Source organism: Pelecanus crispus, chromosome 9 (genome assembly GCF_030463565.1).
Source record: "Pelecanus crispus isolate bPelCri1 chromosome 9, bPelCri1.pri, whole genome shotgun sequence".
Classification (NCBI taxonomy): Eukaryota; Metazoa; Chordata; class Aves; order Pelecaniformes; family Pelecanidae; genus Pelecanus; species Pelecanus crispus.
Window position 1 is genome coordinate 33,747,331 of NC_134651.1, and position 24,632 is coordinate 33,771,962.

General features: G+C 44.0%; 1 protein-coding gene across 1 annotated transcript in view; it reads left to right on the forward strand.

Moving 5' to 3' along the window:
* Window positions 1–24,632, forward strand: part of CACNA1B (calcium voltage-gated channel subunit alpha1 B) — a 310,510-nt gene that overhangs the window by 13,311 nt on the left and 272,567 nt on the right. The window lies entirely within an intron of this gene.

Here is a 24,632-nt window from a genome sequence, read left to right on the forward strand (position 1 = left end):
AGTGTAAACTGGTCGACTTTAAGTCCAAGAGTCATCTCCACTGAGGAAATCTACAGACCTTTAATCCTGTAATTTGAGGGCTGGATTTGGCAAGGTGCTTGAGCTCGTGCCCATTTTTTCGTGTCTGGGAGGCCCTACTGAAAAATAACAGGGTTACTCGTGTGCTTGGTTAGATAAATGCTTTCCTGAATCTGGGGCTGTATTTCCAGACCCAGGAATGGAGGAACCTACAGTAGAGAAATAATGTTGCAAGATCTGCAGCATCATACAGGGGATTGAATTAGTGTTTTGTCTGTAGCCTGTTGTGTTTTGCTCTGATTTTGCTAGATCCTTATTATGTTCTTAGCTCTCTCCTGTGTTGCCATGGGTCTGTGCTAGCAAGCAGGAGTTCCTCTTCCTTGGGCTTCCTTCACTGGCCAGAAACCCTTTCATCTGCCCATTGCCTGCTCCAGCTTGGCTAACAAGGGAAAGTCTGAGCAAGGCCTTTATTGAAGACAGACATCATCCTGGCACTTCTGCATTGAGACTTTAAAGGCAGGTGCTGAGGAAGAACATTTACTACTGGCAAACCCACCTGTTTCTCCAGGGAGGGGCTGTGAGGTGGTGACACAAGTGGGACCTTAATTTTTGTTTCTGTGGAAGGTAGTCTCAGATCTGTGTGTTTCAAAAGATGATTAAGCAGGTTCCATAATTTATCAGAGAATAATAAAAAAAAGACAGTTCTAAACTTGTACTTAATATGTTCTTATAAATATAGATAGGTAGGACATTCATTTTCGAAATACCATTTTACTACTCTATGAAAAGCTTTCTTTTCCATATGTGCAAGGTTTCTACTTCAAAATGTTCCTTCATGTTTCCCAGGCAGTGATCAGCGTTCAGTTCCTAAGCTCAGTTTCACATTGATCTTCGATGTTATAAAAGGATTTTAATTTCTCTTTTTTCTGTGTAAGCATGAAAGATCATGAAAATGCATTTCATGATACCACATGCAGAGTTGTATACCTGCTAATCCTGTTGAGTGCGTATTTTTAAGGTAAATGGTGAATGTCAGAAAACCTGATCTCATTTTCAGCTTTTAGCTAAACCCCATAAAAGCAAAGAGCAGCTTTGCTCTTGTTAGCTGTTTCCATAGGAAGAAGGCCAGCCAGTGTCTGGGTGTATTTTGGAGGAGGCTGTGGGGGAAGGCTCTGCATTTATTGAACTTACCCTTATGTAAATATTACAGTGATTGTGTGGTAACCCTTTCCACCTGTTTTTTCCAACCCCCTTTTTTGCTACTCAATACCTGCACACTGGGATTATTGATAAATATGTATTTTTTAATTTGCCTGCAGTGATGCATATTTTGTTTGTCAAAATCAGACAGTAGAACTTGTTAATCAGAAAATAAATCAGGGTCGTGTTATATGCAGCCAGGATCAATATCCTATTGAGCTAAACTGGAATCTAACAGATAGTGGCCCCAAAATGGCTTGGTTTGTTCCAGAAAACAGTCCCTCAGTTTCTACAGCAGTGCTGTGGTGTCTTGTTTCTCATTTACTTTCAAGGAAGCATGCTGATTTGCTGTTAATAAAGGCATGGGAAAATAATAGAGTGCTGCTCCTTGAAAGATTTTGTTTCCTCTGTAATTTTTTTAGTTATTTCTTGTAAACTCCTCCAGTTGTAGATGAGTATCGAGGAAAGCTGCCCTGCTGTGATGTGCCTGTTGCTATTGTGGAGAGAGACATGTATATTTTATAGCTCATGCTCATTTTATTTTCACATTTTTATGGGACTGCATTCACTTGAGTGATGACATAACCCATTAGCAGCTCTAAATTGCACAAAAATGCCATTTCTCAACTGGCCTGGGACTATATGATCTTAATGCACTTTTCCTAAGGGAGGAGCAAAGGGATTTTTTACTCTATTGCTGCAACCTGTCTTGGGGTGAAATCCTCAGATATCCACAGTTGTCTTGGGAACAAGTACTCCCTACATCCACACCTGTCAGATGGCAGTGGATGGAGCTATGAGCCTGGATTCAGGGCCTTGAGGGTTCAGACCTGTTCCCATTGGAGTTCATGGGAAGATTTCTCCTGGTGTCCTGGGCTTTGGATGCAATAGTCCGAAGAACTGCTATACTGGGTTAAACTACAAACATCTTCTCTAGCTGGAGCTGGTGTAATAGGGTGGCTGCTAAGGGCAATAATGGAGAACAAGGCATGGATAAACTGATCCTTATCTTCCTGATCCCCAAAATTCAGATGTCTAGGGATTTTTGAGAAAAAAATATGGGTCTGATGGCTTTTAAACTGTGTGGTCCAAGGGTATAGTTCTCCTTGGTTGTGTTTGGGAGCCTGTTTATATTTTTGGCTTCATCATATCTTGGGTAATGGGTCTCATGGTTTAATTATATACCATAAAAAGTGCTGCTTATCTGTTTTTTCATCACTAGCTACCTGAGATATCCATTGGTGCCTTCTAGATTTTGTATAGTAAGGTCTGGAGATCAGTAATTCCTTTTTCTGCATGCTTATGGTTTTATGAATCTCCAGCATTTCCCCAGTCAGAGATTTATGCTGCCCAACCTCCCTTGACCTGAGAGTTTTTCTGTGCACCACTGACCTATGCTGTTGCTCCTAGTTCTATCGTATCCTCTTGGAGGCAGTGACCACAACCGTATGCAGTATTTGTCCAACACCAAGAGTTACTAAAGACTGGTATAAATAAATGGAACACTGAAAGGATCATGCTCTGTCCTTTATGAGCAGAGTTAATTTTTTTTTGCTTTCAATCAGCCTGGATTAAACACTCTCAAAGAGTCCTGATAGCTTCTTGAGCCAATTGGATCAACTGCCTGCATCTCTGGGTGGGACTGGCAGAGACAGTGTGTGCCAGACCCGGAGCTGCCAAGTGATGTGCACAAAGTCTCTGTGCTGTTACTGGTGTCTCAGGCCGTCGGGAACAAATTACAAACACTAGAATTTTCTTGATTGTCTGGATGACTGAGAAATGTGCTCCTAGCTCCTGGTGATGCTAATAACTTGGAAGGTAACTCATTTAGTAGCGCAATAAAGACCAGTTCATACTTGATGTTAGCTTTGCTAGTTACCCAGATCATCTTAATATGTGGGCAGTCTGAGATGCTATTCTTGGTGCAGTGTATGAGGAGCAGTGGTAGCCTTGGTTGCAGTGATGACTGTCAAAGGGGGAGGCATAGGAACCATCCAGCCTGGTCTGTGCAGCAGGCTATGAACATCTGATCTTTCAATTCGAGGTGGATGTACCTCCTAGACAGGGTGTGGGGTGAGATGTGACCACAATCACTAGCCCTTGTTCTCATGGGGAACTTCAGCTTGCTGGACATCTGCTGGAAATACAACACAGCAGAGAGGAAACAGTCTAGGAGGTTCCTGGAGTGTGTGGAAGATAACTTCCTGACACAGCTGGTAAGTGAGCCTGCCAGGCTGGTGTCTCACTTGACCTGTTGTTTACAAACAAAGAAGGACTTGTGGGAGACATTGTGGTTGGAGGCTGTCTTAGGCTTAGTGACCATGATATGAGTTTTCAGTTCTTGGCGAAGTAAGGAGGGGGGCCAGAAAAACCACTACCATGGACTTCTGGAGGGCAGACTTTGGCCTGTTCAGGACACTGGTTGGGAAAGTCCCTTGGGAGGCAGTTCTGATGGGCAAAGGGGTCCAGGAAGGCTATGCATTCTTCAAGAAGGAAGTCTTAAAGGTGCAGGAGCAGGCTGTCCCTGTGTGCCATAAGACAAACTGGTGGCGAAGACGACTGGACTGGCTGAACATGGAGATTTTGCTGGGACTCAGGGAAAAAAGGAGAGTTTACCACCTCTAGAAGAAGGGGCATGCAACTCAAGAAGAGTACAGGGATCTCATTAGGTCATGCAGAGAGGAAATTAGAAAGGCAAAAGCCCAGCTAGAACTCAATCTGGCCACTGGTGTAAGAGATAATAAAAAATGTTTTTACAAATACATTAACAACAAAAAGAGAGCCAAGAAGAATCTCCATCCTTTACTGGATGCAGGGGGGAACATTGCCACCAAGGATGACGAAAAGGCTGAGGTACTTAATGCCTTCATTGCCTCTGTCTTTAATAGTCAGAACAGTTATCCCCAGGGTGTTCAGTCCCCTGAGCTGGAAGACAGGGACGGAGAGCAGAATGAAGCCCCCATAATCCAGGAGGAAGCAGTTAATGACCTGTTATGCCACCTGGACACTCACAAGTCTACAGGGCCGGATGGGATCCACCTGAGAATACTGAGGGAGCTGGCGGAGGAGCTTACCAAGCCACTCTACAGAATCTATCAGCAGTCCTGGTTAACAGGGGGTGTCCCAGATGACTGGAGGCTTGCCAATGTGACAACCATTTACAAGAAGGTCTGGAAGGAGGATCAGGGGAACTACAGGCCTGTCAGCCTGACCTCGGTACCAGGGAAGATTATGGAGCAGTTCATCTTGAGTAGGCTCAACAGGCATGTGCAGGTCAACCAGGGCAGCAGGCCCAGCCAACATGGGTTCATGAAAGGCAGGTCCTGCTTGACCAAGCTGATCTCCTTCTATGACCTGGTGACCTGCCTAGTGGATGAGGGAAAGGCTGTGGATGTCATCTACCTGGACTTTAGTAAAGCCCTTGACAACATCTCCCACAGGATTCTCCTAGGGAAGCTGGCTGCTCATGGTTTAGGCAGGTGTACTCTTCGCTGGGTAAGAAACTGGTTGGGTGGCCGAGCCCAGAGAGTTGTGGTGAATGGAGTTAAGTCCAGTTGGCAGCCAGTCACGAGCGGTGTTCCCCAGGGCTCTGTTTTTGGGCCGGTCTTGTTTAATATCCTTATCAACGATCTGGATGAGGGGATTGAGTGCGCCCTCAGTAAGTTTGCAGACGACACCAAGCTGGGTGGGAGTGTCGATCTGCTGGAGGGTAGGATGGCCCTGCCGAGGGAGGGACCTGGACAGGCTGGACCGATGGGCCGAGGCCAGCTGTATGAGGTTCAACAAGGCCAAGTGCCGGGTCCTGCACCTGAGTCACAACAACCCCATGCAACGCTACAGGCTTGGGGAAGAGGGGCTGGAAAGCTGCCTAGCCGAAAAGGTCCTGGGGGTGTTGGCTGACAGCGGGCTGAACATGAGCCGGCAGTGTGCCCAGGTGGCCAAGGCGGCCAACAGCATCCTGGCTTGTATCAGGAATAGTGTGGCCAGCAGGAGCAGGGAGGCGATTGTGCCCCTGTACTCGGCGCTGGTGAGGCCCCACCTGGAATACTGTGTCCAGTTTTGGGCCCCTCACTAGAACAAGGACATTGAGGTGGTGGAGCGTGTCCAGAGAAGGGCAACGAAGCTGGTGAAGGGTCTGGAGCACAGGTCTTACGAGGAGCGGCTGAGGGAGCTGGGGTTGTTTAGCCTGGAGAAGAGGAGGCTGAGGGGAGACCTTATCACTCTCTACAACTCCCTGAAAGGAGGTGGTAGTGAAGTGGGTGTTGGTCTCTTCTCCCAAGTAGTTAGTGACAGGACGAGAGGAAATGGGCTCAAGCTGCGCCAGGGGAGGTTTAGATTGGCTATTAGGAAAAATTTCTTCCTGGAAAGGGTAGTCAAGCATTGGAACAGGCTGCCCAGAGAGGCGGTGGAGTCACCATCCCTGGAAGTGTTCAAAAACCGCGTAGACGTGGCACTTGGGGACACGGTTTAGTAGGCATGGTGGTGTCGGGTTGATGGTTGGACTGATGATCTTGGAGGTCCTTTCCAATCTTAATGATTCCTAGTTTTACTTCATTAAAAAATAATCCAGCCACCAAGCCAGGAACATGAAATTAATTATCACTCCACCCTTAATTGTTTTATTGGTGGACTTGGTAGTGGTAGGTTAATGGTTGGACTGGATGATCTTAAAGGCCTTCTCCAACCTAAATGATTCTATGATTCTATGAAAAGTATTCGAGAAGTGGATGTCTGGTTGAGGGTTGGGATTCCTAAAGCTTTCAAATATACCTAGATGCACATAGTCTCTTGCATTTTTTCTCCACGTGCATGTTCCTGTGCACTCAAAAGCCCTTAGACTAGGAAGTCTGAATTATTGGGTCCTATGTGACTGGCTCTTGTGTACTCCCCAAAACACCTCAATCTTCCCACCTGCAAATAACCATAGAATATAATAATTTGAAAAGGAAATTTAAAATGAAATAGAAACTTTTGGATGGCCTTGCCAGGATCACTTTAGACAGTATGCTCAGTGCTTTGTTTATAAGCTTTAGATCTAGACACCTAGGGAATAAAGGCGCTAGGAGCAGGGAAATGCAGATTTCTCTGCTTTTATGACATGGAACTTCTGGCACTTCTGTGCTAGAAAGCAAAGCCGAGCAGCAACAGAAGTTGGGGAAGTGGGTACTTTAAGAGCGACAAGCTTCGTCTTGATAGTTGTCACAAGGAAAACAAGTAAGCCTCTTTGCATGGTTATACAGTATGGGTGGTGATGGACTAAAGGCTCATTGCTGTTAGCATTGTGCATGAGTCATCCTAAGAGCAAAGCCTCTATAGATTTTAATGGAGCTGATCTTTGCAGTTTCTTTTATGCTCCAATGATGGATGGATGCTTGCTGGCTCAGAAAAGCTAAAGGTACCTTCTGAAATTAAATCAGATAAAAAAATTGGACAGGGCAAAGGGACTTTACCTGTTTTCATTAATGCAAGGTGTTAACTAGTTACCTGGCTGGTGTATGGGAGCAGTAATGGAGGAAGGCAAGCAATTAATTTTTTTTTGAGGCAGAGAAAATGAGTGGTGAGTAACTGGAAGGGAAGAGGGTGTGTGAGATCTCAGTTTGAACAGTCTAAAATAGTTTGAAGTTCTTCTATTTTCTGTCTGGCTATCTGGGCTCTTGAGGAGCTGAAGAAGCAGTTTCCTTCAAATGAGAAGGTGCTGGACAGGGAGAAAGGATTTGTGGGCTCTAAACCCACCTTGGCAAATGTCCCTGTTTCCTTTTATGCACTATTACAGCCAGTTTTGCCCAGTGGGGTAGCACAGCTCCTTGAGACTGGACCTTGCTTTCCCTCTGGGCTTGTTTCACCTAGCAAAGGGAGTCCCAGGCCATGCTGAGCATGTTGGAGTGTTAGTTAGGACTTGTGTCTTTTTTTGTTACTTATAGTGGTTTTTGTGCATTGTTATTTTGGTGGAGGTGGGTAGAGGCAGGTTGAGTTAAGCAGGTGGGTGTGTAATTGTGTGGCTGGCTGCTAAATTAGAAGCACACTTTCCTGAGCAGAGGAGGATTCAGGGCTGTGCTTAGGGGAAGGCTGCAGATGGTCACAGATCCTCAGGACCCACAGGTGGGGACAGCCCTTCCCCGGCAGAAGTTATCCTTGAAACATGGCTCTGCTCTGGTTGTCATAAACTGAATGTTCCAGGTCAGAGTACTTCTCAAGGGCAAATAGATAATGAGATTGACATGCTTCTCTCTTACTTTATTAGAAGTGACTGCAAGGTATTGAATACCTGGAATGTGAACTGACAGATGATGGTACTGCACAATAAGAAGCCAGAAAATAGAGGCATGGATAAATAGCTTTTCTCCAAAGAGAGAGGAAACAAAAGCATTTCTTCAGATTTCCATCTTGTGCTGCTTTCCATGTTTCCTGTCTGTTTATGCTTCTTTGAAGCTTTTTGTTCACAAAGAGGTGAGTGTTGGACACCATCTGAGGATGCTTGCATCTCCCTGGCCCACAGGCCTTGAAGTTGGGCAGCTGAAAAGTAAAAGTGGCCATCCCAAGTGAAAGGGAGGTATGCTTTCTCATCACAGTGAGGGATTTATCAAAGCCAGGAAGGATCATTAGTCCAGAGTCCAGACAGACTCTTTAGCTTTTTATGGCTCTTGAAGGGATCCTGGTGGCAGGGAAATATTGTCTCTTGTGAGGCGACCATCTGTACCATGCAAGGGCAACTGGGGAGGCTGCAGGTGGGAAAAGGACTCTGGACCTTGTGATCTGCACCTAATGTCTGATTAGCAATTATGTAGTGTGGGCATCTGCTTGACTGCTTGCTCTTCTCTATAGGTGGAAAGCATTGCATACCTAGCTGCTATTATAGCTTCAAAACCTGTCCTGGTTTCGGCTGGGATAGAGTTAATTTTCTTCCTAGTAGCAGGCATAGTGCTGTGTTTTGGATTTAGTAGGAGAAGAATGTTGATAACATGCTGATGTTTTTAGTTGTTGCTAAGTACTGCTTATGCTAGTCAAGGACTTTTTCAGCTTCCCATGCTCTGCCAGGCACACAAGAAACTGGGAGGGGGCACAGCCAGAATAGTTGAGCCGAACTGACCAAAGGGCTATTCCATACCATATGACGTCATGCTCAGTATAGAAACTGGGGGTGGGGGGTGGCCAGGGAGCAGCGATTGCTGCTCGGGAACTATCTGGGTATCGGTCGGCGGGTGGTGAGCAATTGCATTGTGCATCACTTGCTTCGTGTATCATTATTATTATTATCATTATTATACTGTTACTATTATCATTACTATTTTACTTTATTTCAATTATTAAACTGTTCTTATCTCAACCCAGGAGTGTTTCTCACTCTTACTCCTCCGATTCTCTCCCCCATCCCATCGGGGCAGGGGGAGTGAGCGAGCGGCTGCGTGGTGCTTAGTTGCTGGCTGGGGCTAAACCACGACAAAACCAAAACAACAAGTAAAATTGCAGCTATGAAGTGCTCTAATATTAATTTTCTTAATGCTTCCCAGTTTAAAACAAAAAACCCCAAACCCCCAAAACACCCAAGTCCTCTGTGCAGTGTTGAGTGCTGTCTCATGATTAGATGATGAGGAGTGTGCAGGGCTTCTCAGGCTGCTGTTTCTCAAATGTTGCTTCTGCTGCTGTGTCCCAGTTCCCAAGTGGCCAGCTTTTGATGGTGAAGTGTCTGCTCATCTGAGATGATAAGAACCCGTCTGTGATTTTTGAAAAGAATGAGGATTTAGAAAATCAGCCTAGTCTTAACCATAATCTAATCCTGAGTGCCATGAGCAACAGTGTCACATTTGTACACACATCCCTGTATCCACAACTCACCCCAAAGGTTTTGGGTGTTTTGGGATCATTGCCTTCCTCAGGGCTCTCTGAAAACATCAGGGAAACCTAGTGGAGGTGGAAAATTGGTCTTCCATTTTGTTCTTGCTAACTTGCTCCCACTAACAAGGTGTGTGGGACATTCTGGCCAGGGCAAGGCTTCGTGCTGGAAGTTGGAACCAGGAGGATGAGTGGTTCCAGGTCTCTGTATAGGTAACCCAAGCTCTAGCACCTGGAATTTGGGTACCTGGAGATGCTTTTCAACACCAAGGTTAGGCTCTTTGCCTAACTTTAGCTATCTTGTAGCTTCTCTGTGCTGAAGGATCTGACTGAACTGGGATGGAGGGAAGGGATCCTCTGTGAATGAGTTCAGTAATACCAATGTCTGCAGGATGAATGGGGAAGACCATACATTGAATGGACCCCTGGCTGCATGGGAAAGCCACTTTTGTGCCATGGGGAACCCTCGTAGCTTAGGCTGAGAAAGGAGTCCTGCTTCCTACATGTGCCACATGTCAAACCTGTAGTGTGAGCTAGAGGGTTTGGAAAATTGTCTGATCCTCACAAAGGAGCATGGCCACCTAAACAGTGGTCTTCAAATACATATGAAAAATCTTTTCTTCCTGGCATGGTCAGCATTAGCTAAATCAATGGCTGACAATAAATATAAGGCTTTGTGTCTCCTCCCTCCTCCATTTTCCTGTATCTAGGTGGTCAGGAAAATCACCTTTCATTGTTTTTTGATTAATTAATTAAATGAACTTATTTGTTCAGTGATCTCAGGATGGAATATTGAGGAAACAGGTCAGGTTTTTCCAGTGGATATTCTTATCCTGTCAGTGCTGGAGAAGATGTCTTGGTTTCACGAGCTGGCTACAGGGGTGGGTGTGTATGTGTAGGTGGTTCTCGTGATCAGCTATAGACTTTTAAAAGCATCCCTCTGGAGCAAGAAGTTCAGGTCACTCCTAAGTTAAACCCCAGCTTCTAGCCAATAATGGGTTTAGCTGTTGGCTCAGTTAAAGTCAGTTAGTGTTGGGCTGTGTAAGATTTAAGCAAGAAAAAGATCAGAAGCAGAGATTGGAGCGGTGCTGTGCTTTACCAGGAATAGAAATTGTACTTGGGGCTCTCAAAAGAGGAGATGGCTGCTTTCAGCATGTCATACCTATGCCATAAGTTTGCAGATGCTGTGAAGGTTGTTTCTTATTGATATTTCTGGAGAAAGGCTGAAGTTGACTCCCCACCTTTGCCTCATTAAATGTGTAAAAATTCCCTGCAATGGTCTGCAAAACAGGAAGCACCCAGTGTCAGACTCAGGGTTTAGGAGCATGTTGATGGTCCATGGGGTGATGTTGAGGTAAAGAGTGAAGGACAGAAATGATCTGCTTGGAGGAGACTAAGACTTTTTCAGCTACAAATGTCACTGTCCTGAAGAGCTCTCAAACTAAGCTGATAATCAGAAATACTTAGTTGGACGTAGCTTCATTCTGCTTCAAAGAGGACTTGAAAGAACTTAAACTGGACCTCTCATTTTCCAGTTTAAAAAAAAAAACTTAAAGATTGAACTGTCTTTTGGCATAGTTCCCCATCTCAAACATCCTGAACCAGCACCCTTGAATACAGTTTGGCATGGGAGCTTAGGAGGAATGCTGTGAAAATGATTAAAGGGTTGAAGAAATGTCCATTTAAGGAGAAATGAAATGGCTGAGAGAGTTAAAATTAAGAGGAAAGTTTCATAGATAAAGAAAAAAAGAGAGGAAATCATGTTTCCCTATCTATTTTGGCAGGATTCAAAAAGCATCAGTAAAGAAATTGAAGTTTTAGAACTTCTTTACTAATGGAAATGTAATTTACTCATGGAACTCGTCAGAAGAATTTGCTTCAGCTGAAATGGTTTGTTTTGGGTCTTGAGACCAAAGGAGCCTAGAGATCATCTACAGATTCACCAGAAAGGAAATGGATTTTTGAAGGAGAATGAATAGGCCCTTTTCCTGGTGCTCCCTGAAATAAGTTAGGTGGAAATGTTTCATAATTGTCCTTTTCTTTATCTTGTAATTTCTTCTGAGTCATGCTGGAGACATGACTCCAGAGCAGCAATCCAGTCTGTTAACAGCATGACCTGTGAAATACAGCAGTATATGTCAAGGCTAAACTGGCTAAACTTTGTCTTTTTATACATGAAATAATATCAATAGGAGTAGTGCTATTCCATCACTTAATGTCTGATTTAAAGATCAAACATCCTTTTGCAAGCTGTGCTACAGCTTAGAGAGAAACTTCAATATTCCAGTGCTGCAAGTGTGCCCTCAAAACCTGCAAGCCTAAGCTTCAGGGAAAGATCTGGGTTTGAAAATTGCCACGCATTTAAAATGAATCCAGGGTGGTTGCTAATAATGTAGATGTCACTTTGATAAAGGTGTTCTGGTTTTGTAGAGGAGGAAGGTCTGGTACCATCAGGCCAGGTGCTGCAGAAGTGTTACTGCTCTCTTTCCATGGTGGAACATCACCTTGCTCTTGCTTTGGGAGGAGAGACCTCTCCTCAGCTGCTGTCTCCAAGCTTTGCAGGATTTGGAACATGGAAGAAGATTCTGGCAGGTGAAATTATCCTGTCAGAGGGTGACCATGTCCTGAATGAAGCTTCAGGCAGACCTGAAAACACATCCAGCTGCTGGAAGTCGGGCACCAAAGCTCTCATGCTGGGTAGGAGTGTTAAACCTCCCTCCCAATGCCAAAGACAAATCTCTGCTGCTTTTCTGGCCTCCAGTGTTGGCTGAAGGGTAGTAGCAAAAAGCTGTGTAATGTGGCAGTGAGCTATTCCTGCACTGTGAAGAAATACGCTGGTTTGGCTGGTGCATTTGGTGGTAGATGGGTAGCATCTCTCTTGATGGTCATCAGAAGTAGGTCTGGGGAAAAGATGAGATGAAAGCCTCAAGTCTTGGCTTGAAAAAGACATGAACCACTGTATCCTGGCTGCTGTGGCTACAGGACAAAGATTGAAGTCCAGCAAACTCCTTAAATGTCTTTTTAATCCCATTCTTTTCAAAAGCTCATAACCATGTGCTCCAATTAAGTGATGCTGTATCAGTCCAAAAACATTTAGCTGACAACATGTATATCCTCATCACTGATCTATGCAGATTATCTCAACTCTGAGAAACATGTGCTGAAATGAAAAATTTTACTTTTCTTGTCTTCTGATGCCAAATCTCAGCCTTGTTTACCCACTTCCTGGGCAGAAGCACTATAAATTCCTGAAGATCTGTGATCAAACTTAGCTTCTAGCCTGGACTGGCTGGGTGAATCCTGAGCTTGTTGCACAGTTTAAGTTTCTTTTTCTGTGGTAATGAATAAAGTACTTAAATGGGTTAGGTACAGTGTAAGAGGATTTGCAAATACTAAACTTGGCTACCAGTTGTGGAAAAGATAAGACCACTCCATGATTCACGAAGTCTATTATTAAAAGAACAGTGTATTTTTTTTCCCTCCCATGTTACAACATTAAAGCTAATTATAACAGGTATAAAATTAGGGTAGCCCCTGACTTTCACAAGAGGTGAAAAGGACAAAGGAAGCTCAGCATGATCCAATTTCCTTCCTTTAATTGGAAGGCATGAAAGAACATGAGACTATAGCAGCAGATAATGCTGTGTCTGAGACAGATCCAGAATACTACAGTTTCAGTTCTCTTGCCTAGCGGATTGAGCAATGGAGTGGGACTTTAGGTGTCCTGTTTTTCTTTGCTGCCCATGTAATTGGCTAATAAAGGACTTTAGGCCATTGCTTTTCTCTTTTGTATCCAGATTTCTACCTCTTTAAAAATTAAGATAATAGTGGTACCCGAATTTGTAATGTACTAGTGAAAAACGCTGGTTGACAGAATTGAAAAGAAGCGAGTTTAAAATGTCTCAAAAGAAGTAAAAATAAGTCTTAAAATGTTGAAATCAAGTGAGGAGAATTTGGATCAGAAGTAAAATAGATGGTAACAGCATAATCTTCTAGAAATGCAGATGCTCACTCACAGTGAGTGGGAGAATCTTGCATGGAGCTCAGTGTTCGTGTACCACGGGGAATGTGTTAAAACGATGGCGTGCCACACAGGGGAAATTGCAAATGTGGGTGTCTGTCAGATTTTAACCTGAGGAAAGATTGGACCTTTGGGGGAGGTGACATGCTTTGAGTCAAAATGTCCAGAAATACTGTCACTGATTTGCTAGAGCATTAAAAAAAAAGGAGTGGCTCCACTTTTGCTGGAGCAGAAGTGACTGAACAGAGCGAGAGGAATGTCATCTATGGCAAAGCTGGTCTTCAGGATAATGTCCTGGCTTTAAATTGTTTGAACCATGAGTAGATTTTGAAAAGATACAGCTCATGGAGCATGCAAGAAATGAATAAAAGGGCAAAGTTGGAAGTCTTGCCTGGTGCCTCTTTCCACAGGAGAAGGACAGAGGCTGTAATGGTTTACTGCAACACAAGCCTCACTGGGAAAGCAGCACTGTTGAAGCCATCAACTATAACCACTTGCCAGGTTCAGCTGTTTGGGTTTCAAAGGACTGATCTGAGAAATCAGCCAATGCCTGCTTGGCATGAAGGAGCCCAGAGAACAAAAGCAAGCTGGGCATGTATTTTATTTTTCTTCTTTTCAAAACCTGGAAGACCATCAGCTCATCAAATGGTATTTCTGCTTCTGATCCCTCTAGGGCTACCCTCTGGTCTTGCTTGTGTGGGAAGGATGAGAAAACATTCCCTTGTAATTACAAACCTTTGGTCTCTAGTAGTGGTGGGATCAATGCCATATGGGGTGGAATATGGAGAATTAGTGTCCCCTTTCCCCAGGTCACTAGCACCTCCTTGCCCATTAGCAGGAATGAAGTAGCCCCCCTGCATCTTTGGAAACCTTTGCTCCTAGGGAGGAAGGTTTTGGTGAGGCTTAATTTCAGTCTAATAGCCTGTTAAAATCTTCACATAGTTTCTTTGAGAATGCCATTAAAAATCAATTACGTTAATGGGGCTCAGTTGGAGATGTTCTGAAATATGGATAGGATCAAGAAAAGTGACTTTGCAAAGCAGGGCCCTTGGTGCTGCAGACATTTGCTCTGCTTGATCTTCCCAGTCATATGCATGCACCAACCCTGATCTTTTACTTTTCAACTCTGAAGAAGCCAAACTAGCTGTTCCAGAACAAGTGGTAAATGCCATGTACCATGGTGTAAACCCATTGCCAGTGGGGTTAGGAGGGAGTAAGTCTCTTGCTGTATTATACATGATGCCCCAACAATACAGTTGGGCTGCTTGCCTAAAATTGCCCCAGCATCACTGTCAGCTTTAGGAGCTCCTTCAGGCCTCTATCATCCAACTCTAACTGTAGAGCAGATATCTGATACTCCTTGCTGCTGATGTTGCAGTGCATCTGTGAGCTTACCATGTCATTGTGTGGCAAATGGTCCATGTTCTCACTCTGGTCCCAAACAGAAGGATTATCCGTTGGCTGGGCACGAGCCTGGGTGAATGGAGATCAGCTTTACTGCATGATGGCCAGTACAGGCTGGGTCACTTGGCCCCATCTGGAAAGTAACAGCACTGCCGAAGTGTGTAAGGGTGTTGAGAGGATGAATGCATTGGAGTATCTTTAATAATTACATCCTCTAGTAAGGGAGGCTGTGTGGCTTTCTGAAAGGGCCAGATAAGTAATGCTGTCCCCATCCTTCCTGCACTGAACAATGTCTTCACTTCTAATTCCTAGTTTGCAATTCAGCATCTTCAAATCTCATTTTATGCACAACTGTCAGCTACTATTTTTCACATGAAAAACCTGTCAAACATAGGTTACATGCCTATTCCTCCTTTTAAAAAGCCTGGTGGTTTGGTTTTTTTTGTGGGTTTGGTTTGTTTGTGGGGTTTTTTTTGTGTTTGTTTTTTTTTTTTTTTTTTTTTACTGGCCAGTGGATCTTTTTTTTTAAAAACTGAAAACAACTTCTGAGAAGTTTGTGAACAAGGTCTTTCAGACATCAGGAGATACCATCTCCCCAGCCTGCTGCTCCAGAGGTATGACAGGATTGAGAGAAACAACCTTCTGTCTGTGGCTGGGTTGTTAAAATCACTGTAATGCACTTTGTGAAAGAGGATCCTTATGCATGGAAAGAAGACTGCGGTAGAGCGAGGCTTGATGTCCTTGCAGGAGTAGTGTAGGCAGTGCGTATGGCATGGAAAGGTGAACAACATGGGCACCTTGTTGTGAGGCTGACCAGGACCTTGTATAATGGAGGGAGTGAGAGGGCAACCTCAACTGCCACTTCCATGGGGTGTGATTTAATGGCTGCTCACACTGTGTCGGGGCTGTTCTGGAGAGGGCAGAGAGACACTTGCCTCCCCATGTAGCTCATTTCTGGCAGTGGTGGCATTGCTTTGGCCCTGCTGCTGTAGGAGGTATGACTGAAGCTGGGATTGCAGTGAGTATGCTGGTGAAATCTCTTAACCTGGAGCCTCGTGGCACTAGGATGGATGGATTGAGGCAGGGCTGGGAAGGAGTTTGCAGTAGGCACAGTGACTTGGGGTGAAGAAAGCAGGGGAGACAGACAGAACATCTCCGCCAAGACAGAGACAAGGCCTTTGTGTACGTTCCTGCTGGGCACTTTCCATCATACTTTGAGACTCCTGGCTCTTTTTGCAGGAATGTTTGCGAGGAAGGGAGGAGATCTGTGAAATCCAGCTGCCTCATGCCAGTATTTCCAAATGGTGTGTGGGCAGCTCAGCTGCAGGCAAGTGGTCTGAGGGACTGAGCCATGAGGCAGAGTCCCATGTGTTTGCAGCCAAGTGTCGGGCAGCGTATGGGTGTCTGTGTGAGGTGCAGGGAAAGCCTACAAGTCTTGACTACTGCCTCTTGTCCGTAAAAATTTGTGGCTGCTACTGAGTGCTCATCTTCACCAGGATCCATGGGTCACACTTACATCTGCTTTCCTCTTTAGGAATGAGGGACTTGAGCAAAACCGAAACAACCAATAAAATGTTTAAAACATTGGCAGAAATGGGGTGAGGGCCCACATGGTTGCTCTGTGTGCCTTAATTGAAGGACTTATAAGGTGCAGCTAAAGAGAACCATCTATTGCCTTAGCTAAAGCATTGATGTAGGGTGACAGGTAGAAAACTGCTGATCTGGTACCCTTCAACAGAGCTGCATCCTGTGCAAGGGTTTCAGTCAGTGTGTTATCACCCTTAATATCTTAGCACTGAAATCTAAGATGGCATGTGAGCTCCTTAGGCTCCCTCCCCTCCCTCAGCACTGCTGCCTGCCAGCTTATGCAGCCTGCAGATCAGCCAGGGCTCAGTGTACTTAAGATGCTGCAGACCCTGGGAAGGTGACTTGGTGGAAATGACTACCAAAATTTTTGGGCTTTGCTTTTGCAACTTGAGGCTGAATAACTGCGGCGTGCCTTCTGTGAGACACAAATGAGTGTAATTGAAGCTCAGGCGTTAGGTAGCTGGCGTCTGCAGCGTGTGGAGCTAAGCTGCAGTCTGTGCCGGATGCAGATCCTCTTCCCTTGTGCTTTGATTAAAGCAAATTCAGCAGTGCAAAACCCACCTCTTGCCACTTCCCACCTCATCCGGCCCCAAGTCTGGTTTGTGTGCATGTGCAAGGAGGATCGCTAAACACATGAGCTTAATATGAGTGTAACTTTGTAGCAGCAAGATGGAAAGGATGTTACTTGAGTCTAGCCCCAGCCAGACTAACAGTGCAGTGGTCTTGGAAACAAGCTATGTTTCAGGCAAATATCCGTCAGCCAGGGATTTTTTTTAGCCTGTCTCTTGCTGTTCATTTTCTCCCTGGCACTAGGGCTGCAATTCCAGGAACCCTGTATATACTTGAGAGTGCCTCTCAAACATGGATAAAAGTAATTAAACCTCTCAGCTTTCTCCTTTTTGAACTCATTGTAGTTCTTCAAACATAGATTTAAGATGGGGACAAAATGTACAAGCTGAGATCTGACATCCTGTTCCACCATCAAGCAGGGGAATGAAAGGATGAAGAGACTATTCAGAAGGCTCCAGTGCTGCTCCTGAAGCAAGAGGAGATGGTTGTTTGCTGCCAGGTGCAGCCTTTCTTACTGTTCCCCTCTTCCCCCCATAATTAAGCAGCTAAATTTAGCTGTCTGATAGGTATGGAAATATATGTGGCGCAACCACTTTGGTTGTGCAAATAACTGTTATTTTGGCTTGCTTGTAGCTCTGAAAAATCAAGGAAATTGTTTCATGCCATGTACAAGCACTGAAAGAACTGAGTTTCAGATAAAAAGCAGATTAAAAAAGCAAGACAATTGGGTAAAATGAGGAATAACATTTCTGCCTAATCTGGATAAAGAAAAATTTTTGAGCTTTTAATGTTCTCAATAACTTCACTTTTATTTGAGAAATTAAACCATAACATCATTCCAAGTAGAAAAGACCAAACTCCAAAGGTTTCAATTTAACAATGTTGACATACAAAATGTTCTCCATGTTCCCTTCCTTCAAGGAAATGTTTTGGCAAACTTAGCATGCATTACTGAAGTGTTGTGGTTGACCTAAATTTATGGGGGGGAGGAATCTAACAAAAATTATCCAGCAAAAAGTTTCTCTTATGCTGCTGCAATACTCAGTTCCGGGGCAGATGGGTCCAGCAGACAGAGCATCCTTAAAGGTGCAGTCTTTTGCTGAAATGTCTTCTCTGTTAATGAATCTTCCTGATTGCTCTGTGTTCACTGGTGCGGAGTGATGGCCCAGCCCACAGAAGCTGAACTTCAACTTGCTTGGGCTCATTTTAGGGTTGCACACCGGTGTTGTAATCCTTGGAGTCATTTTGGTGTATTATGGGTCTCCATCTCTCGAGGAGCCACCTTGCTCCGCCCCTCCCCAATGGAAAGCCATTGCTTGCACTCATCAGTGGAGGGGCATGAGGCACTTGCAATGGAGTGCATGGGGTGGGTGAGCATCAGCCTGGGCACCTGGTGGGATGGTACATGCTGTGCTGCCAGGGCGCAGATGGTCTTCTTGTTCTGTCAAATATTAACTTGCATCTCTATAGCACACCTGCTCCTGGAGCCTTTTACAACCTGTGCGTGCAGCATGCACATGATGGGTGGTGTCACAGCTCTGTTTGCTCTCAATGCTTTGCTTCTGTGGGGTGCAGCATGGTAGGGAGGAAGGCTTCTGGTCTGCCTTGTCCCAGCTGCACCCATGTCATGACAGGAGAGGAGATGGCCTTCCTGGGAGCACAGAAATGCTCAGTGGGGATGCTCCTAGGAGCAGGGACATCCTGCCAGGCACTTGGTCTATCTCTAGGCTGACTTGTCCTGTCACAAAGCAGATTTGATGCCCCCAAACCATTTTCTGCTCAGCGAGGAATTGGGCAGAAATGGGGAAATGTTAGAATTAATCCTGTCTGGCAGCATGTCTGTACCAAGCTGGTCTTTGATCACCCCTGTGCTTCTCTGCTGGGCTCCAGCTTTGTTTGAGGCTGCAGAAGGGACCGTGCTAATCTCATTTGCCATCTTTATTGTTCAGTGCACAGCTCTGGGTCTTATTTACAGCTCACCATTCAAACTGTGGGCTGAAGATGGGAATCATCATTTCCTTCTAGGTCTTTTTTTATGGACCTCATTGCTATAGTATGAGTGCTTCACACAAAGATGAATTCACTTTCACAGCACCCCTGTGAGACAGACTTTGATGTTTCTTATTTTACAGTGGAAAGGGAGGTATAGGAATATGAAAGACAAAAGTAACCATTAATTTCCACTTAATATTTTCAAAACATGTTTTTGGGAACAGTGATAGGCTCATTTGTCCTGTATGGGCTCATTCCCTGTCAAGTTTCAGGACACCAATCCAAAATGAAAGATTTCTAGGGCTTCTCATAAAGTTACTGGAGTTTTCTTACAGTCCTTGATTTAGGAAGGGGCTCTGCCACTTCATCAGTTACTGAAGAACGTTCAGACACCTAGAAAACTACACCTAAAAGTAGAAAACTATAAACAATAAAAAGAAGTGGGAGTGTTTGGCTTTAAGTCTGTTGGTAACTTCATGTACTTCTTGTCTCATGATGCATAGACGCATACAGGAAGAAAAAAATCACGTAGGTGATGGTGGTAAAGAATGTCTTAGTGGACGTTTTAGCTTAAAGATGACAGTTTATGCAACTTGTACTGAATGCTCATCTGAAACCTTCCACCACTCATCCCATCATTTAGCCCTGTTTGCCATCTGTTAGTGAAAAGTGATTTTTAAAGTTGTTGGTGATATAGCTGTACTGTGGAGGAAAAAAACTTAGTGGTATTATTTCTTTACTTGGTATATATCTACTTTAGAAGGAAAATGTCCAAGAATAATTGAGATGAATCAGTTTTCTATGTGTGGATTGTTTGAATATTTAACATCTGAGATCTTGTGAAGCAAAAGGGGCAAGGAACAAATACTGTTTATTTTTAGGACTGGAAAGTGGATAAAGCTGCTGGCCTAGATCATTTACTCCTTCCAGGAGGAACAAGGGAGAAAACAATCATAAGTGGAGTGTCTTGGTGTGGTGGGGAGGATTTCTCATGTTTATTTAAGCTGACAAAACCAGTTGCAAGGGGGAAAAGTAAGAAAGCACTCATGTGGAAACGGAATAAAATCTCTTCCCTCTTTTTGAAACCAGTTTCATTTCTGTTGTCCAAATTGAAAATTGTTAACTATGTATACTTAAAAGTAAATAAAGTAAGGGAAGTTCTTCCCCCCTTCCCCCATTCAACCCCTGGTCAGGAGCTGTGAGCTGCCTGGTGAAAGAGCCTCCCAGAGTCCCATTTGGGCCAGAGATGTTGTAGATGGGATTGTGCCCTGGGACTTAAAGGTCACTGTAGGCCTTTTTGTTTCAACAGGACAAAAATGGGTATGTTGCATGGCATAACACAGGGGAGTTGGCTGGTGCCCACCTGTGAGAGGGGATGGGGTGAGATGGCATTGCCACATCCCTGCTGATACTCCTGCTGTCTGCAAACCTGCACTGAGAGACGCTGATCTTCATCACTGTTATTGCAGTGTTTTGGGGTCCATGGCCCTATTGGTGCCAGGCGCTATATGGACCAGATTGTCCAATGTGAGTTTGAAACAATAGCTCTACAAGGTTGGTTGTAACCTCCAGCTGGCTAAGCACATTAGTGGTTATAGTTGTTGCTTTAATAGTTTACACTTCTAACCAATTGGCAACAAGAAGGGGGGAGATTCATCTGTGAATACAGTGGCTCTGAAAATTAACCCAGCCTGCCACTACCCTCTGCCCCACATTCATTTGGGGAAGCAAGGCTAAATGGTTCAAAGATAAAATGTGATACTTGTTTCCCTGGGCAGCAGTCACTTCCTTGCTTTCCTAGCCACCACAATGTAAATATCTTAGGAGTTTTGTAGGCACTTTCCCCTCCCCTCCTCTCCCCTGTGCCATTGCTGGTGCTTTGCACTGGTTACAGTGAAAGACGCACCTTAACTCTACTGACCTGCTCACAAAAATTTAACTATTTGCCAGTTGCATTATAAATAGTCTCCAAATTAAGCCATAGTTACAGGTCTGGAAGAAGTCTGTGCTTTTGCTGCATGTCTTACTGGGAGATATTGCTGTTACTTTAAAATTAAAAATCAGAGCAAGATATACTGAAAGGGTGGAAATAAGTGGGGAGAAAAAATGCCTTTCATCTGAGACTGAGAATGGAAAATTTCTACCCCAAAGTAGAATATTTCTGGAAATGACAAGTCAATGGAAACGTAGTTTTCTAATGCATTCACTGTTAAGTGAACATTATTTATCTTGGAGGAAAGAAACACAGTGTGGCATAAGTTATTTGTCTGCGTGCTTGAAAAAAAAGAAGTGAAAATCCATGAACAGACATTCATAGTTTGCAAGTGAGGAGACTGGGATAGAGACGAGATACAGGGTGAAGACTCCAGACTATTGCTCTTGTAATTTGCATTTTGTTGGTATATATAAAATTAAATTACAATTATATTTGTTTCAAGCGGAAGTGCTTAGCAGGCATAGGAAAAGCTGTCTGAAACATTAAGCATATATTCAAACTAGTTTTCTTAGAATGAAATCATTAGGAGTAAATAGCTGCTCTTTTCTTGCTGAGGTGGGATCATGTTGTCCATGTTGTTTTGATAGCGAGTCTAATGCTCTTTTGAGACCTTTTCTGGAGAGGCAGCACATTCTTAGCCATGTGATCCTGCAAACTGCGGTTGTTTTATGTTAATGCTTGGATGCTTCTTGCTCCAAATGGGAGATGCAAATCCTAGCTGACTTGGGCTGATTTGTGTCACTGACAGAAGAATTCAGTTCTGGTGCAAACCTAAGCAGAGGTTTTTTTCTTCCTTCCCTTTACTCAGCCATTCTAAAGGTGTTATAATGGTTTGGGTCCTACAGTTGTGTGGTGCTGCTGTTCCTGTAGCACAAGTTCTGTGCATGCATTGCCAGGACCTACAGCTCTGAGGATTTTGGTGTGTCAGGTTCTGCACAAAGATGAGAGAGTGATGGGAAGGTGAGGGAGCTCCCAGTGATGATCCTCTTTCCCAGCTCAAAAATGTTCCTCTTGTGTACACAAGAGGCTTTTCAACATGTTCATCCTTACTGCAGTCTCTTGTGATGGTACTCTGGCTGAGACACCTAACCTGCTGCATAGCTGTTTTTTCAGGTGAGTTGCATGTGTCTTTTTGGAAAGGGCCTTTCCTTTTGCCAGTGGGAAAGGCAGAAGCTTTGTGTTTAGGATTTAACACTTTGCTGTAGGTGGTAGGTCCTTAACACTCTTGTTGCCATCTTCAGTGGGTTTCAGATCAGTCCCAAAATCTTTTGACCATGTTGCAGTACTCAATTCCCAGCTTGGGACTGGCTTGGTTGGTGCAGCTGCTGGCAGAGGTCCCACTGGCTTCTCATGGGTCCACAGATGGTTCAAGGGGGTGAAGGTAGAAAAGGTAGAAGGGTGTTACCTTTGTACAGTGCAAAGAGATGGGCCCTCCTGTCCCAGGGCTCATTGTGCTCACCTTGTCTTTCTCTGTTGTTGCAAGCTGATGCGCATAGGTCAGGGCATGGCTGTGCCATTCATACACCCTGTGGGTAGGAGGTGGGAAGGCACAACATTGCTGGTGGGGACCTGCCAGCTGCTGCCTGCAGGGCAGCTGGCAAGGATGGTTGGGTCTACAGGGTTCCTGTATCCTGCTGAATTATTCCCTCAACAATAAAGAGAGTCAGATTGACAGCTAAAATATTTTTTCTCTTTGTAATGACTTTTTTCACTGAAAATTTATGGATCTCTTTATGCTCATAAAACATAGAAAGTATATACTCTGTCCTATTCCAGCACCACTTGCGTAAATTTGAATCCATCACTTTGAAATGATATCATTGCAAATGGGGTGCAGGATGAATAATGAAATATCTTGAACCCTAGTAACTTCAAATTAATGTCCTTTACTGCAGAGTAATTACTGTCCCATAAACTAATCCTTTGTAACTCTGAATAAGGCTTTCCGACCCCTCATGCCACGAAGTCCTTCAAACTGTCCCTTTCAAGCTGGTCTGAACCAAAAATATACATAGACTGCAGGTCCTGATAAGTTTTCATCCCTTTTAATTGGTTTCGTAGAACTGTTTGAGGCTGGGAGTGTGGCTGGAACGCATTCTGGATGACTTTGTCCTGGACACCAGTGTGATTTGCAATAGCCCTGTTGCTTTTTAGGTCTTCCAAACAGCATGCCAATTTTGCAGCTCATTCTTGACCCTTCTGGAGCAAATAACAAATTGTTGCAGTCATCTTTTGTTGCAAATATGTTCTACCCTGTTCTTATGGCTGTGAATAGATGCTTCTAGGAACATCTCATGATAGGATTTTTGCTGATGAAAGGAGAGGAAAAACTCCAACCCTAGGTATAGGCTAAAATATCTCATGTCCTGTGTGTCAGGTTTACTTCTGTTTCTCAGTGCCCACAGCACAATGAAGGAGAATCTGGCACCAGTTATTTCATGTGCAACTGAAAGAAACAACTAGTGTCACTGAGCATCTGGAAATTTTAATCCGCTCTCTTCCAGGAAAGTCTTTTCTCCCACTTCACCAGTGCTTTGTGATTGATCTTGCTGAATTCTAAAATTGCTCTTCTGGTTATAGATGAGGGACTAACTCTGGTGTCTGAAAGGAGCCTTAGCAACATGAATAGATCTCTACAATTTTTAGGATGATTACTCTGTCTTATAGGCTAAGAATCAGATTTTCCTCTGTTTCTTTTGTGGTTTGCACTGTTATGTTTTCAATTTGTCAATTATTACAGTATTATTCAATCTATTTATATAAATCTGAACCCTGTGATTGATCTTTTTGCACCTTCTTATCATTTGAAACAAAGATCATGAGCAGAAAGCCATGCAGACAAGTTATCTCTATCCCACCCCAGAGCCTCTAAGGATGTAAAAGGCTGGGCAAGGTATTGGAGACCTGAACCTGTTTGTGGGCTAATGAATCTGCTCCATAATTACCTCATTTTATAATAACTAGCTGGTGCCAGAAGCTTCAGGAAAAATCAACCCCAACCTGAATGGCCATCAGTCTGTGTCATTAAACAGGGAGTGACCCAATCAACCAGGGCTATTTAAAAATTTAAATATAATCTCTTGGGTGTCTGTCTCTGCATGAATCTCTGGAGGCTATAGATCTGCATTGGGTCTTCTAAGAGAAGTTTTCAAAAAAGATTTAGCTTCTCTCTCTCATGCTTAGGATCACAAATGAGATGGCCCTGATGATCTAAGTAAATGAATGTGCTGCTGTTGGGCCATTTAATCTTCATAAGGGCCATTTAGCACTCTTCTATTTTTTCCGCTGGTGCAAGGGAGCCCTTCAAAGTAAGGGTCAAGGAACTTGATGCAGACAATTGATGCCATCCTCCAAGCTGTCCTTGCCAGCCACCCAGCTTTAAATATCTCAGAGACACTGTGAAAGATTCCCCGCAGGGCTGTGAGAATCCAGAATGAATAAGTATCCTTGGATTAAATGATGATTAAGTGGCTGACGAAATGGGATGAATGAGGTGCTGCAAGGCAAGAACTCCTCAATTATAACAGCTGACCTCGGGCCAAATTTACTCTATTTCCCCGTTTGTAAAAATGGAAATCTATTGCATCATGAGTTAAGGCAGAAGTTAGCGCCTTATAAACCAGCTTGCTATAGAGGGCAGAGATCACTTTTTTGTTCATAGCACCTACCCCAATATTTCTGCACTACTAATGATCTTTAGTAGAAACTTTCATATAATGGGCTAAGAACTGAGGCAGGTTTTTCCCTAGAGTGAAATACTTTGTGTGAGCCATGTACCAAGTGAAAATGGCTCCACAAAGATGTCCCCTGAGCAAGTCTTCATGAGGCCTGATAGAGATGGTCATGCTTCCAGCTTCTGTGTATCTTTCATCGAGGAGCTTGCAGCAGCTGGCAAGCAGACAATTATTGAATATCTCATGAAAGATGAGAGAGAAACATAACTATTACCCATCTTCTAGGAGAGGAAATGAAGGAAGGAGGTAGTAGAATAGTAATAAAGCAACAGAGAACAAA